This window comes from Fundulus heteroclitus, chromosome 19 (assembly GCF_011125445.2).
Source record: "Fundulus heteroclitus isolate FHET01 chromosome 19, MU-UCD_Fhet_4.1, whole genome shotgun sequence".
Taxonomy (NCBI): Eukaryota; Metazoa; Chordata; class Actinopteri; order Cyprinodontiformes; family Fundulidae; genus Fundulus; species Fundulus heteroclitus.
The window spans coordinates 26928983-26944813 of record NC_046379.1 but is presented as its reverse complement, the minus strand read 5'-3'; the positions used below and the strand labels follow the sequence as shown (position 1 = coordinate 26944813).

The 15831-nt window shown below is 39.3% G+C and overlaps 1 protein-coding gene across 4 annotated transcripts in view; it reads right to left on the bottom strand.

The window, feature by feature from the left end:
* Positions 1-15831, bottom strand: part of rab11fip5a (RAB11 family interacting protein 5a (class I)) — a 39672-nt gene that overhangs the window by 14100 nt on the left and 9741 nt on the right. The gene's annotated exons all lie outside the window — the stretch shown is intronic.

The following is a 15831-nucleotide window of genomic DNA, read 5'->3' as shown; positions in this document are numbered from 1 at the left end:
TAATTCAACACGGGTCAAAACCACAGTAGACCTCTGTTATTAAACAGCTTTGATCTCAAAAACATCTTAGTGGTTTATAGAAAATGCTTTAACATTAAATAATCATTAACCTTTTTGTAAATAACTGTCAAATACGTGTGACCATGAGTTAAACAGGAAATACAGGTAGGAGGAAGTGTGTCACCAATGATCTTCCTGCATGAAAGACACCGTTCGCAAAGGGACTGATATCAGACTTATTTGACTCGGATACAAGTCTTATCAGACCATAAAGACTATTTGCATGCTCTAAGCTTCTCAAAAAGCATGTTGGTTAGTGTAATCAACTGATTTCGTTTATAAAAAAACAAAAATAATGTGTGGCAATATTATGTTGTGTTGTGTCAGCATGTTGCATGTTATCTGTGTGGATTCTGAACTGTTCTGTCTGAAAAAAAAAAATCACTGTGGTAACACATGGTGAAGATAAAGAGCCTTGATTCTTGACATACATTATAGTAGACTGTCAAATGTGCAATGTAAAATATCTGAGCAGCTACTTTCTAGAAAAGTGATGCAAGGTCCCCCATATTTTCTATCAAAACACTGGAACCATTCGGGTGGGCCGCCAACGCTCCAGGGCACAGCACCTAGCAATCCTTTTCAAACCCGTTTCTATTCAGGGCCTTTAGTGCCTATGATAAAACCAGCCAAAGATTAAGCCTGATAATTTATTCTGTATTGGCACACTTCAGTGGGATGTCTCCGATATGTGTAAAAGTCACGAACTGACTAGCGCTAACTTGAGTAGAGACTCTGCTAAGCACCCAAAGTGTGTTCCTGTTAGGAAAGTTTAGAAAACAATGGCAAGAGTAAGAATTGTTACCCCCAGTGCCACACTGCCCTGATATCACCCTCTTTAAACTGCTGAGACTGCTTTGTGCAGCACTACAGCTAGCCAAAATGTTACCATTGGTTCCCGCCAACATGCTTTAAGGCTAACATATACAGTATATGGCGGCTGTTGCTATATGTTTTGGTTTTCACACAATCTTTTCTGTGGGAACAACTCAGGAGTAAAGATAGCACAGTCCAGCCTAACAACAGCTTCTAGATCATTGGCTGACAAAGTCACCCAGTGATTGTTTTGTGTCCTCATCACAAGTTCTTACAGAACCTTGACCTCATCTAGAAGTCAGATTTGGACGTTTGAGCGTGAAACTTGGAGATCCAAGGCCTAAATGTAACCTTTTGTCTTCAGGCAAACAGTGTCCATCTCCCCTACAAAATAATTAAAATAGTAAACTTTTTGTTACTCGGGACTTCATTTTCTCATTTTTAAGTAGCCTGAAATGTTTATGTAAAAATCTCCAAATCTCTACAAGTTATTTCTTCTGTTTGTTGTAAAATTCAGAATAAAGCAAAGACTCAGCTTTTTATATGCATTTTATATGCCACTAAATAACATTATATGCATTTATCTGCCACTAAATAATTAATAAAATCTTCAGACAACATCATGTGGTTGAAATAACAATTAACATTAGTCACAAACCTGCAATAATCAGGAATAAAGGTACATTGGGGAAAAAAATAAAGAAATTTGAGAAGACAAAACTTGGGCTCTTGATGTCTGAGACAGTAAAACTTTCCCAGTCATCCTTTGTTTTCAAGAAAGCTATTTTTAAAGCTGTTGGTTTAAGACATTTTCTAACAGGATTGAAGTGCTTGTTTTCATAAAGCACTGAACCCTTTCATTTAAAAAAAACAACAACATGCCAATAAGACTAAAGTTTGTGACATTTTAATTTGCTGTTATCCACATAATCTAATATGAAACACCAAACAAAACAATGTAAATGATATCCGAGTAGTGCAATGCTGTGCTGCATAACTCGCTTTTTAATGCAAAGTTCCTTCAGTCGATTTTTTCTAAGCTCACGTAAAGCACAGCCACACCCCTGCTTTCCTTATAAATAAAGGAGCAACTCCAGCAAGCTCACTTGTACTCATTTGCCAGTTTACCAGTATGATTACGTCAGTCCATCAACTAGATGGCACAGCACCAAATCCAAGGAATGTCTGGGCAAATCATGACTAAGTTCATCCTGGGAATCACCCTGACACCCTGTCACACTGCAAGAAAATACATACAGGATTTAGGAGCTGATAATAGCAGACAAAAAAACTGGAAATGACTTATGCAATGCATTAAACATTTAGGAGGACATTCATTTTCTTTCTTTTGCCCGAATCCTGGATATTCAGTAAATTCAAAAGCTTTTAGGCATCGTGACAGATTCTTAATGATAGGTTTGTTTGGTATTGAACATTTTGTCCCTGATGCTAACCCAGAGTATTGTGTTACTGCTACCACAAGGGAGTAGTAATAGGAAGGTTGTTCAACTACAAGGTCGGCAACTCGTTATAAATCTTGGTAGTTACCGCAAGGTCAGTGATGTACCAGATGAAGAAGAAGAAAAAGGCTATAATTAGGGAAAACTTGGGATAGATGTGCATGTGTCGGTTGAAAAATGTTATTGTTTCTTTTAACCTTGCTTTGTGTACTGGTCAGCAGTCATTTTTTATAGGAATCCAGGCATCCCCAAGCTGCTCCGACAAGTTCAGAGCATTTAATTGTTCGAGATGCCTTGGTATGTTCCTGTGCTGGAGCATTTAGTGTTCCATTTACTGCTCCTGAAAAGCAGCTCTACACCATAATCCCCTTTGCAGCAAACTTGACACATTAGAGTCAAACAATAGTCTTCTGGAACCTGCCAAACCACCCCAGAGGACATGTCTCTACTGCTCTAGGGTCCAGTGATGGCATCCTAGGCTGTATGCCACAGCATTTGATGCTTTGCATAGCGCTTGGATGACGTAAACCTTGGATGTAGCTGCTCGACCATGCAAACCCATCCCATCAAGCTCTTTCCATACGCTTCTTGAGTTGACTTGGAGGCCACATAAAAATCCGATACTGTTCCCAGTTTCTTCCACTTTGTTATACAAGTCCCAACAGTTGACTGAGGAATGTTTAGTAGTGAAGAAATGTCCTGATTGGACTGGGATCATATCACAGGACTATGCTGAAATTCACTGAGCTCCTGAGAGCGCCCCAGTTGTTCATACATGTTTGTAGAAGCAGTCTGCAGTCTGCTTAGGTGCTTTATTTTATACATGTGTGGTTAGGGGAGTGGTTGGAACACCCGAATACCATGACCTGAAGGGATGAGTGAATATCTGTGGCAATAAAGTGCATCTTTGGAGAAGCCTCTGGTGATTCTTTCAGATGACATCATAACTGGCGGTAAAGCATTGTGACGGCAGCTGCTGGAATTATGAAGCAGCAAGACTTTTTCCAAATCCTCCCATTTAATGCCCGATGGTTAGAGGTTGGACCCAGTTGGGTGTTAAAAAAAAAGAAACAAATCTTAAACAAAACTGGTTTTGAATTGGATAAAGTTGGCTAAGTTTAAGTTTCTCAAGTTACCATTTTAAAAATCACTGTTCTTAACCAAAATAAAAATCTGTGATCTATTCCTGATAACCAGTGTTTGTGCCAGGAAACTACCAAATTTAAATGAACTCCACCAATTCTTTCAAGAATGTCTGGCCAGCGCTGTGCTAAAAGCTTTTGGAGTGCTACGAAAAGCATCGGATGCAATCAGATCTTATCTTAAAGGTACATTGAAGTGTCCAATCATTTAGCCCAGTCACTGATGACTGTATGCAAACTCCCGACTGCAACAGGGAAATACTTTTTGTAGATCCAAACAAATAAAATTATTCAAAAACTACATGGAAATGTACAGGTCACTGCTCGCTTAAATAACCATCCCTCTTTTTAGCACTAAGACATGTGAAAGGCAGCGCCTTAGCACTAAAATGAGACAATCTGTGCGGGGCCATGCCGGGTCACATCGTCTGTGCTCCTCTAAAGCAGCACCTCCCTGCTGAGTGTGACCCGACATCCAACAATACGTCAGGAAGGCCTCATTCTTTCTGCCCCCCTAAGTAAGAACAATGAGCCAAAACAATCCTCATCTCTGCTTCCATCGGTGAGCGCCCTATATGAAGGCGGACAGAAATATGTTTGGCTGACTGTAAACTTCTTAAGGCGGTGGGCAGAGAGGTGCACTTTCTGAAACGCCAACAACGCGACCACATCATGACTCACAGGAAAGCTGCATCTATTATGGCGTGCAAAAAAACAAATAAAAATCAAAGATGAGACGACAGAGAAAAACTTCCCCAGCTATCATGCGCAAGTTATCACCACTACCGGGAAGACAGAAAAATCTACAAACCAACATCTGCTTTTAGATATTTCATTTCCTGTGCTGCTGGGCCATTTCTGTGCCACACCTCAGCCACATAGCCATTTGCATTCGGAGCTTTCACAGACACATACCTTGCGTAAATGTCAAGATCACAGTTCCACCCATTTCCTGAGTACAAGAACAGGTTAAAGATGTTTTTATGGTCCAATGGCTCAAATTCTAATATGAAACTCCTTCATGCGTCCCATAAAGCGCACAAAATAAGTGCTCACACCTACGAGGCCTTGCAAAAGCATTCACTCAAAGTTTTGGTACCTTCAGAAATCACCAGATATGTAAATAGAGTCAACCTGTTTGTTATTTAATTTCTGGATGTTCTATAAAGACCTAAAAGGTTTTCTAGAGAACATTAAAGAACAAACAAGTAGCAAGAAACATCCCCCGGACAAACTGTGGCAGCATCATGCTGTGGGCCTCAATTCTTGAGGTAAACTGGTCCAAGTTGATGGGAAAACGGCTGGAGATAAGCTGGAAGACTTGAGACTGAGGACCAGCTATCACTTTTAGCAGGACAACAATCCTAGAAATACATCCTGGGCTACACTGGAAATATTTAGAAATAACGGGTATTCCTGTGTTAGAATGGCCTAGTCAAAGCACAGACCTGAATACGGTTGAGAATTGGTTGCAAGACACCAAAAATTGTTGCGTATAGACAACACCCATTCAGGCTGACTGAGTGCAAGATGTTTCCCAAGAATTATTGGCTAAAAAGTCAGTATCTAGTTGTGTAAAGCTGCTGGAGGCACACCCTGAAAGAACTGAAGCCTTAATGTAGCAACAGTTCTAGTTCCTTTTGCTACCATTTCACAATGATGTGATGGAGAGCTTTGTGCTGGTCTATCACATACCACACAGATGAAATACACGGAGATCTCTGCTTGTAACGTGACAAAATGCTTAAAGATTCAAGGGGTGTGGATACTTTTGCAAGACATTGAGTCTTTGCCAAACATTGTGGACGATGACCTGTGATCTTAAATAGGTGCAATCCTGCGTTCTGCTGTTGTGAAACTCAGTCTTGCAGCAGTAACTATAAAAACAGGATGCTCTGAGTTTCAAAGCCTACTGCAACAAGTGAGCTTTTCTGCTGGGGTATAAAGAAAACCTAAATGTCATTCTCGGGAAACAAAACACACGCTTTCATATCCAAGACGAAACATTAAAAAAAACCCTGACAAGAAAGAAAACGCAGTCTGCCACAAACGTATTGATGTGCAGCGTGTGATCTGAGAAAGGAACCTCGCACCTTCGCCATCTGAGATACCAGATAGCTTCTTCACTTCCCTTTCAAAGGTTCCTTTTCTCTTTACTTTGTAACTCGACAGTAAGATGATGCAAAGCACCGCGAGGCAGAAAATGTAATAAGGCCAAGACACACTATCCATCAAAACACCCACAGGTGAGAGATTTCCACGGTACAATAAGATACAGTGAAAATGTGGATGGTGTCACAATATTTACAAAAGTAACGGTTAATGCTCCTGCTAAAATATGCCACACTAATTAGCCATTATAATACTAAAAGATACCTGGAGCATCTACTAGTTATTTTTTTATATGACTTAGGCATAAATATAGAATAAAAACATTACTTTAAATAGTTTTTCAATTAACATGCTTATTAAGCAGAGTATTATACCTTTAACTAGAGACACACTGAGTCCAGCAAACTGATCAGACTATCTGCTCTTGACAAAAACATGACAATTTTGTTTTAGTAAGGCTCTTTAAATTTTAGCCAAATTTTGGGCACCTCACATCATGTTAGTTTTAGTACAGTTTCAGTCGATACATTGTGCTACATTTTAGTCAATAAATGTACTTTAGATTTATCCATCCATTCATTTTCTAACACGTTTATCCCTTGTGGGGTCATGAGGGGTGCTGGTGCCTATCTCCAGCTGTCAATGGGCGAGAGGCCGGGTACATCCCGGACAGGTCGCCAGTCTATTGCAGACCTTAGATTTACTTGATTTAAAATAAGAAGTCATCCAGTAACAGAGCAGGGGAGGCCAATTCATTCCCCCATGCTGCTGTCCTGTATATCTTAGATGTATCCTGGCTCCTACAAAGCTGAGTGAATGGCAGTATTGCCTCCTCAGAATATCATCATGTTCTGCAGAGGCACAATAATGAGCACTTCAACTGTATCAGATGTGCTGAGCAAGGATGGAAAACATGCAGGTCATTAGCTCTTGGGGACTGGAATTTGCTTAATGTCTTTGAGAAAAATGTTTTTATTTTATACCTGGCTGAAATATTTATCCCAGGATCTCCAGTGAAAAGACAACATCCAGCCAGTGCTGGGCATCCAGTGTCATATTCTTTTCTCGTCTTAGGCTACGTTCACACAACAGGCCTTTATGTTCAATGCTGATTTTTTTGCTAAAATCCAATTTTTTTGAGGTGGCCGTTCACACTACTATTAAATGTGACCGTCACCAGACTGCTGTCTGAATGGTTCAAGGCCACAAAGCGATCCATAAGCGCAGATAACAGGGAAATCACACAACAGCGCAATGTTTAAGGAAGTAATGGTTAATGTAATTGTTTCTGGGAATGTTCAATAATGTTTCCTTAAAAAAATAAAATAAAATCTTAAAAAACGTACCAAACGCGGATACCAGCCAGAGTCTCTCCTTATTATTAGAAAGCTGTTGCGCAATAGGAGCCGACAATATCAAGACCTTATCATAGCAAGACGAAGTATCAGAATCAGAGAAACTTTATTAATTTATTTATTAAACTTTATTAATCCGTGCCTAAAAGAGACACGTATGTGCTAAGATAAGTAGAAAGCAGCACAGCTATTAACAACGGTCTTTTATGGAGCGCTAGCTGCTACTAATGTGTGTGGATTAGGGGTGTGTATTGCCAAATAAGTCACGATTAGACTCGAATCACATGCCACAATGCCATTCTATCATGATGCATCACGATACTTGAATTATCGCGATGCATTGGGATATTTTCACTGAACACTGTTAGAAATAAATACAGCCATTCCCAGTGGCTGAATGGCTGTGTATGATCTGGATAGTGTCTTCAACTGATACATAACTGAAAGCAACTGAATTCATACATAGCTGTATTTATTGAAACGATTTGTGGAGGCATTGCCATGGAAACAAATATTACTGATACTGGGGTGGACACACTGACAAAAAGTGCTTAGGATTTATAAAACTTAAAATAACAAAATAAGGATAATCAGTGCCGTTTACATGGCCTCCATGGTCCTTTAAACCAATTAAGTTGTATTCCACTTGTTTTTGGCTGATGTTCGCCAACCATTCATGCAATTTTATTTATTCATTTTTTTAAATTAATAATCAATACTTGGCATCAAGAATCGATGCAGTAGATCGCGAAAATTAGAATCGCGATGCATCGTCATGATGATTATTTTGCACACCCCTAGTGTGGATGTGTAGTAAGAGACAGGAAAGTGACGTGAAAGACGGATAAAATGCTACATGACCGTTCACACTCTGGACTCTCTAAAAAATATCCGATACGTATCAGAATTAGTACCACATATGGAAGTGGAACAAATTTTACGGAATTGGGCCGTAGCCTTATTAGTGAGTGTTTCATCACATCCTGCCATTCCATATGACTAATATTTGATCCGACTGGATTTCCTCTCAATTCCAAACTTCCATCTTGCTTTTGAATCATTGAAATGAAAATGTCACATTAGTTATAACCATTCTCACATTGCATGACTTTCATGACCAGTAATATTTCCTAGCAGCCGAATGTGTCTTTCTGGTAAGCAAGGGGAAGGGTAGTAGTATTTGTTTTGGTGCCATTGAAAACAGCAACTTTTAAAAAGACCAGTATATATTGATGCAAGGGCTTGGCCTGCGCCTTTTTCTAGTTTATTCAAATCGGTCTGTCTCACGTGCTCCAAGCTTTTACAGAAAACAAACATTCTATCACAACGTATCACATGTATTGCAGCTACCTTTAAAAAGTGGATTCGGGACCATCGATGCTTCTGAACCTAAACAAAAACGCCGCCAAATTCTGGCCCCGATAGCAGCTCCTTTTCTGCACTGCTTTGGCAGTTCTTCTTCTACGGTTGTAATGTAGCGCCATTTCTGGTTGTGCTACAGTACAACTTACATTTGAGGCAGAAAAATATTCACAGGTACATGATCCTTAAACTCCACTTTATAACGACGATGCCAAAAAAGATAACGCTCTACGCAACTGATTTCTCAAGAAAAATTGATCCACAACTAGAGACTGGATTTCTTTTCAAGTTTCATATGGAGATAGTATCTAGAAGAAATACTTAGCTAGTAATTTTAACACATTAAATTGCATATTTATGCTTCTTTTTTGGAGGGTCTGCCACCTGCTAGAATAATTAGATAACTGTATTTGGCTAAAATCAACAGAAATGGTGATCTGATCTGTTTCAGCGAAGTCTAGCAGAAGGCGTCCGATGTGTTTTAAAGGCACGGCGCAACTCAGAAATCCCATGCATGTTCCCCTTAAGACGATTTTAAAATTTAGGATGGAAATTTTTGATGCTTCTGAATCTGTGACTTTTTAAAGCAATAGTACACCTTGAGAACAGCAACTGCCCCATTGATCTGATGAATTCACTCCTGCAGACTTGCCACAGATTGCCAATATGCATCTGTTTCAATATATGGAAAAGCTTTATTAAAACTGCCAGCATTGGAGAAGAGAGTCAAACTTTTTCTATTTTTGTTGTTACATTTCCAGCTTATTGTTTAGTTTCGTGAGGAAAGTACATATCTCCGCTTCAACATTTCTCATGTCTCATGTTATCTTCACTGTACAATTCGCTTGTATTACACTGCATATATTACTTTATACAAAAATGTATACATGGATGCTTGCATGAAGATAATGTTTACTTTGTTTGCAGTCGTCAACAGTACAGATCTTTTAGACAGTTCTTAGCTGCCCCCTGTGTGGACAAAAAACGAAAGAAAATCTCTTTAGCGAAACGAAAGTCTAATTTGATGGTGGCTGCAGACCAAGACAAATCGCAGACCGTCTTATTTACAGGCCCTGTTCTGTTTTAATGTGATTACGGGTTGGTGGTGGTGGTGGTGGTAGGGGAGTCCCTGCCACAGCAAAAAGACTGGCTGAATTGCAGGCTGCAGGGAAGAGAAAAATAAAGGAGGTCACATCATTGACTGCGCAGGCTGTTATGCAATTCTCATCATCCTGCCACTGACCTCAGGCTCAGCCCTTAAACACGGTAACACCCATGAAGCGAGCCAGAGAAAACAGGCAGCAAACAATCTCCCTGCAGTCCACCACCGAGAATCACAATGCGACGAGCAGGTGGAGCCGAGCAAACAGAAGAGAGAGGAATGTGTCGGATTTTTTGCGGCTTCACAGTGACAACAAAAGGCACATGAGCGCGCGCTCATTAACAGACCCAGATTTCTTCCAGACAAATAAACACTTAAGAAGGGACACTCCCATAAAGCAAGTACAAAAAGTCCTAAATCAACCTGGCATGGACTGAGTTTGTTGAATTCAGATAGATGGTATTTATTATGTAGCATTTCATTAACATAAAGCCTGCCCTTGGATTATGAAGCTACACACCACCAGCTCTGAACCTTCCTGTTTTTTTTTTTTTTTTGTTTTACATTTGGAGGCATTTGAGGCAGATTTCTGTGCAGGCACTCTGAGTAACTCAGAGGCCTGCTTGTGTAAGAGGACTCGAGTTTCACATCAGTGTTCCAACAATAGCATCAGTCCTCCTCCTCCGGACACATCAGCCAACTCCCTGCACCCAAGGTGGGGTAGACCTTCCAAATCCAGGATCAAGGAGCTATGTAAGGGATTTCCCTTGCATACCACCACATATACAAAAAGAAACTCACTGCCGCTACATTTACACCGATGTCCTATTGTAATTTAGAAAACTCTTCATTAAGAAAGTTTTAAAATGCTCATCTCTAGTCGTTGGCATTCAATAACTAACACGTTTTTTTTTTCTACATCTGGATTTTGTTATTAAATTGCTGGATATTTCTTCCTGTTACGAGTTGTTTCACTCCACTGTCGCCATGCGTCTGCTAAGGCTGCGGATTACACCAGAGTTAAGCTAAATGTTCCAACGGCGTTTTACTACCCTGGGACATATTACATGAACTTGCATTTTAATTAGTGTTGCACCGATACCGATACCAGGATCAGACGGGGCCCCGATCCAGCACTAAAATGTGGTATCGGTATTGACAAATACCAACAAATAGGCACCGATACCATTTTGATGTTTGTATGTCACTTGAACGCAGCCTTCTCTCTCCTGACTAGTATTATACATGTTATATAAGTTCATGAAAGTTGCACTATTTTGGCATTTGAGAGTCAAAACTCAGGGTTTAAAAGAGATTATTCAATTATTAATGTAATTTTACTGTCTTACTGTCGCACTGCTATTTACATATTATAATTTCACAAATGTTGCACTATTTTGGCCTTTGAGAGCCAAAAGTTTATTCAACTATTGTCACCCATTCCAGGTAGGCAATAAAAAGTTCTACTACTCTAAGTAGCATGCAGTTCTTCATATACACACACACACACACACACACACACACACACACATGAATTTCAAACAGATGGTATCGTATGGTATCGGCCAATACTGCACAGCCAGGTATCGGGTATCGGGGCCAAAAAATGGCATCGGTGCAACACTAATTTTAATAAGATATTTTCAAATATCAAATAAATATCTTATTTGATATTTGAAAATAATGCAGTTGTGACTGAAATAAATGGATTGAAAAGGATTAGAATAAAACCCGCTTGTTTATTTGTAGTCAAGACATCTCGTTGCATTAGAACCCTGTCTTATTTCTGATTAAAGTGTGTCCTGTAGAGAGCTTGCTAGTTACTGTCAGCATTTCACTTCTTCTGATGAGTGTTATAAGCCACAGACGTGAAGGGGAGTGTTTTAAGCTTGACACGCTGCATTGACTCTTATTTTGAAGCTTAAAAGCAAGTAGTTCTCGAGTTGCCACATTGTGTTGAGTGTGCTAACCCGCCTTTTATTATCTCAATCAGCAATAACTGGTTATGAAGGCACTGGAGAAGCCTCCACCGCCCCTTTTTAAATCGTTTGTTTTGCAGTGTCATGAATACTCGATAAATAAAGACAAACAGGACTGAGTGACGGACAATTTGTTAGCACCAAGAGAACCCTGCGACTAACTGCTAAGGTTAGCATCTGCTTCAGAGCTTCCTCTCAGCACTAAAAGACTATTTCAAAAACAAACCAGAGATCCAGCGATGTGAAAATTTGGACCAAAAATCAGTATCTGATATCAATATTGCTGTTACGGCCAATAAACGATGCATCGCTATGCCCACTTTCACCTGTCGGGCCTATACCGATACGTTATTGACTGACATCGGCTGATACCAGTTTTAATGCTGATATATTGTACCTTCCTAATATAAACTTAGAGCTGCACATATAATAAATCACAATCATTAATAAACGGAATTAAACTCAACTGAACTTTAAACCAAATTGACTTCAAATTGACAGTATAGATGTAAAAGATAAATAGATTATCTGACTCGAAATAGTAATGTGTTACTTCTCCTTTGTGAGATGACGCACACAAGATAAAGGGCTATTTACGGCTGAACCTCTGTAGTTAATGTGATGCATGAGTAAGCCTGACAATAACAAAATGTGAACATAATATCACAGAGGAGAGGCATGAATACAGTTATTCCAACAGAGACCAAAGACAGCGGCTCACATTCGGAACTGAAGCGAACATACAGAGCAGCGTGTTGCCAAAGAAAGGATCCATAAAGCAGCATCCCACACAGAAACTGCGGTCCCGCCACAGTATGGTTTAGGTTGTAAATACTTTGATTAAACACTTACAGAAATACGTGTGCGCCAGCAATTTTTGGAATTAGCGGTAGTCAGTTTTAACAGGCGTGCAATAGGCCAACGATCCCATTCCAGGGAGCTGCACACCGTGACGGCATATCTGCTCTCCCATCTAACAAAAAAAAAAAAAAAAAAAAAACAGGAAATCACAACACTCCACCCAAATCCAGCTCGACATCCCCTCCCCATCGTCTCTTCTCCCTGATCTACAGAGATATTTTCCAACTAAAACTGCTCCCTTTTTTTCCAGCCATGCCAGGTGGGCAGTATAACACAAGTGGAGTCTCAGTTTATGCTAAAGTTCTACATTAAACCTTAAAAACCTTTCACAGAAAATGTACCACATATAAGGCAAGATGCAACAAATTAACATCTAAAATCCTTAACTGAGAGTGGGCTTTTAGCTAGATGTAAAAGTAATATCTTGATCCCTAAAAAAAAAAAAGAAGAAGAGGGAATTAAGTTGGCCTACTTCATTAGAGTTACCAAGTGCATACTTTCACTTACATTTTTTCGGCCTACCAACCCTCAAGGAGGACTGTGGGTAGGACTTGGAACATGGCTTTGATATTCACAGCACATTCCACATCTGGATGTGATGAGCGCTGACCTCAGCTCAAACCTTCCTCCTTCAATCTCACACACCCTCACACAATCACCGTATTTAAAAGCACACACTGTCCGACAAACACGAGGATGAAATGGATATTCCGGTGAACTGAAGTCGATACAGATAGAAGGCTGGTAACAGAAAGATACAGATACTAATCCAAGTAATTCATCATCAGATATTTGCTGCGTCCCAGTCTTCGATAAACTCCTATCATGCTCAGATGGATGATGTCCGTATGCTGCGCAGTTTGCTAAGGAGCTAGCCTAACGTCAGCGCGTCTGCTCTCTGTTTTGACTCACTGACTCGTAACACATTCCAATACAACATTGGGTGATTGTACACCAACAAAACTTTGTGAAGCAAGAATTTTCCCGCCTCATGGATCAAAAATTTGATGCTAATTTTAATGACAAGCTGCAGCACCTAATACAGTCTCTCTTTTACAGTGAACATCATTTTAAAAAGTTAAAAACCCTTGGATCGTCAAGAAAAACAAAAACAAGATTCATTAGATCATTCTTATATTGCCAACAGCCTATAATGCAAGTATACAAGCTGTGTACCTTAAAGCAGAATCATTTTTAAAAACTGGCTTTTAGAAACATGTTTGTGCAGCTCGACAGCCAACTCCCTGGTTGTAACTGACATCACAGACAGAATGCCAGCAACGGAGACCCAGTTTAGTCAATAGAAATATAAATTGCTCCTAGAAAAAAAGAACCCTAAGATAGTTGTTAAATAGGCTAAACCAGTATGGAATCAAATAAAAAAAAAATATGGTGACAAGCTTCACATCCCAACCTATCCATTGCTGCTATTGCACTTCTGGTTAGACCTAAACTGCATTTCCTTGCCTTGTACCTGTACCTGTGTAATGACAAAAAATTGAATCTAATCTAATCTAATCTATCACAATATATGGTGTTATGTGAATAGTCAACGTTTTAAATAAACCTGTAACTTTGTAAAATATTATGTGTTATAAATCCTTTCCTAATATGAAAACTAGCTATACATGATGAATGTTTAACAAAGCTAAGAGTTTAAAAAAAAATTAAAGAACAAAAAAACTGTAAAAGTGTAAGTGTGAACTTACGTAGGGTGTAATAAATATCACCGCTGAAAGACTAGAAGACCCAGTTTGAATCATATAAGGTCCCATCATCTAAGAAACTTTGTGAACACGGTGTTCAGATGCATTGTTAGTAAAGTATCATATTTTTTAGGCTTGAATGTCACATATTCTGAAGTCTGAAGACTAACACAAAAACAGTCCAACTCAATAAGTAAACTGTTACAAAGTAGAAGCAGAATTCTACAAAAGTAGCAACAAGGTTCAGCAGAGAAATTCCTTTTAGAGTTTACATCAGAAAGTATGAACTCTGTGGGAATTTATCAAGTAAGACATCATTTCTAATGAAGATGTATCCAAAGGAGTATTTAGCAGTTTAGCAATGAGAATGCAAAAATGTATCTGAGGATCCATTGTGCAAGACTGATTAGCTTCATTAAAAAGATAAATAAATAAAAGACCAGAAGGGATCATTTATGATGTGATACACAAGCGAGAACAATAAACTGCAGGGAGATTCCTTTCAAGCTTGATTTACAGGATTATTAAGAGGCTATTAAAGCGGTTTGACTCAAGGAACTTATATTCTACTTTTTTTTTTCTGCAGTGCGCACAGAAACCTGGAGAAAGAAAATGTACACAGCTCAAATTATCATCATTTACAAGAAGAAAATTATATTTAGTGCATCTGCTAGAAGAGTTGCCATGTACGCAAAGAAAAATGCTTTTAATACAACAAAACGTGCAGCAGCCCTCGATGTTGCTCCTGCTGTTTAGCTGCTGTTTGACTAATCCCTCCCCTGCTAAATGGTCCAAATGCGACCACTCATCGTCCCAAAAATAAATACATGGTTCAAACAAGTCAAGTTTAAAAGGTTCAAAAACCGCAGTGTATAAAGCGATGTCACAGTTTCTATGCTGACATGTACAATCATTTCTTTGACAAGATAAGAGCGTTCCGACTATGGCTGGGTATTCTTCTGAAACAATAGTCAGTCTATAAAAAAGAAACAGAAAGAGACAAGCTGTAACTGATGAGATTTCCAGCACACGTTAATTGCACAGAGCAATAGTGTACATGCCTTAAGTAGGCCACATTGGTATAGTCTGTAAACTCCATGTTTCCTTTCTAAAGATGGAACAGCTCAAAAGATTAAGATTAAGTTAGTTTGATTTGGTTTTAAACCAATATATTAAAACTCTACGGCACTTCTGCTCAAATGAAGCCTGATCTGAGAATCGGCATTAAGTTCCTGTCAACATTCTACACCGAACCTTTTTGACAAAGCTTCTAGTTAGAGTGGCTTAGGTTATCCTGAGCTACCTCTGTAGTTATGCTGCTATAGGCTTGGGCTGCTGGAGGACATCAAGATCTATTTCTCTCACTCTGCTGAGTTCTACTACTGTTATCCAATTTGCATTATTAGTTGTTATTTTAACTTTTAACTTTATGTTCTCTGAGTCTTCTTTTCTCTTCATAGTAGGTACACCTGGTCTGGTGTTCTGTTAGCTGTTACATCATCCAGGGGGGGCAGATCACCTGCTATTACCCTATAACATAGAAAGGATTCCTGGATTGATGTTTGCTTCTGTATTTTTTGTGTCTCTGTCTTCCCAGTCGGCCTGTTAAAGGGGAGTTTTCCTCTCCACTGTCGCTTCATGCATGCTCAGTATGAGGGATTGCTGCAAAGCCACGGACAATACAGACGACTCTCCCTGTGGCTCTACGCTCTTTCAGGAGGACTGAATGCTGCTTGTGAAGATTTCATGCAATCTGCTGGGTTTCCTCAGAAAGGAAACTTTTTGACTAATCTGTATGTTTTGATTGAATTTTACTTTGTAAAGTGCCTTGAGAAGACGTGTTGTGAATTGGTGCAATATAAATAAAATTGAATTG